At 34.0% G+C, this 1276-nt stretch overlaps 1 long non-coding RNA gene across 1 annotated transcript; it reads right to left on the bottom strand.

Moving 5' to 3' along the window:
* Positions 1 to 80: 80 nt before the first annotated feature.
* On the bottom strand, positions 81 to 679 carry LOC112141177. Its single transcript, XR_002918326.2, has 3 exons — positions 489 to 679; positions 204 to 308; positions 81 to 122 (listed from the first exon to the last, which is right to left on the bottom strand). It is a non-coding gene; the product is annotated as an uncharacterized LOC112141177 (long non-coding RNA).
* Between the last annotated feature and the right edge of the window lie 597 nt (positions 680 to 1276).

The following is a 1276-nucleotide window of genomic DNA, read 5'->3' as shown; positions in this document are numbered from 1 at the left end:
ATCGTGTACTAAAATATACTAAAATATTCAAAGAAACCAGCAACAGAACTTTGTTGCAGACATCAATCTCCAAGGTCTTACCTCCCTGTGATGTACCCAATGGCAGATGCAGCATAGCAGGCCTGTTGGACAAAAGAGTGTAAGTTTGTTTTTAAATTTTTATTTTAAAACTGTGTCTTGATGGGCAATAAAACAGCCTTTACCGCCTGCTCATTGCGCATTCCTACATATTTGATGCCTGCAGCCTGAGCGGCCATGGCCACTTCAATGATAGGAACCCCGACTATCCCGAACATATACTCCACTTTCTGCAGGGACAGACGTGGAGACACATATATATATGGCACGTTACTGTGGGCATTTGTAATTTATAGTAAATAGATGAAATAAAAAGCGCTTGTGAAACGTGGCACTTGAACTTTGACACGTATTTTCTAAGGTTAAAGTTGCAACAACGTTTTAGAGGAAAAACAAATGTATGTTTTTACCTGAGTCTTCAGGGACTCTGCTATTAGTTCAGCTCCAGTCACCTCAGCCATGACTGCTGCTTTTAATGTCAAAATGTTAGACAAAAACTCTAAATGAGATTAAAAAACTTCGCTGTTACTTTGTTTGTCTGCACGCGCGTGAACACGCCCTCCTCACAACATTTCCGGGTAGTAAACCAATCACTAATGTGGGTTGATGATGTCACCGAGATTGTCTTAAAGGTACAAACCAGGACACTTTTACTGTGGATTTTTGATTCGGTTATTCTTTATTTCCAGTTTGTTAAAAAATATGTTACTTATGTTCTTGTTTTCAACAGTTGAAAATTTCAAACATTAAGAAAAATAGTGACTTTTATTTAGAATTATATTATATTCTTGTATTTTATTTTTATAATGTTATATTTTTTAACTGCATTCGTCAAATTTTCCAAAAAAAAGGAAGCTTTTACTTTTCAGAAAAGCTGATTTTGAAAGTTTCTCCAAAGAATTTATTAGATGAAACAGTTTAAATAAAAAAATGTATTAAAAACTAAAGGCTACACTTATTTGAAAAGAACATTCATAGACATATTTGATTAACTGAAAAGTAACAGTATGTTTTTATGCGGGGAAAGAGTAGTTAATAACATTTGCTTTGAGGATACTTTGGAGAAATATCTGCATTGAGTCTTTGTAAAACTATAGAAAGTCTACAACCGAGTACAAAGAGCTGTACTTTATAGGAGTTTTGTAAGACATGTAGAACTTTTCCTCAGCAAAAAATAGTACACTTGAATTTTATTTTA

Source organism: Oryzias melastigma, unplaced genomic scaffold (assembly GCF_002922805.2).
Source record: "Oryzias melastigma strain HK-1 unplaced genomic scaffold, ASM292280v2 sc04608, whole genome shotgun sequence".
In the NCBI taxonomy this organism is placed as follows: Eukaryota; Metazoa; Chordata; class Actinopteri; order Beloniformes; family Adrianichthyidae; genus Oryzias; species Oryzias melastigma.
Note: the sequence above shows the minus strand (reverse complement) of the source record. Positions and strands in the feature narration are given on the sequence as shown.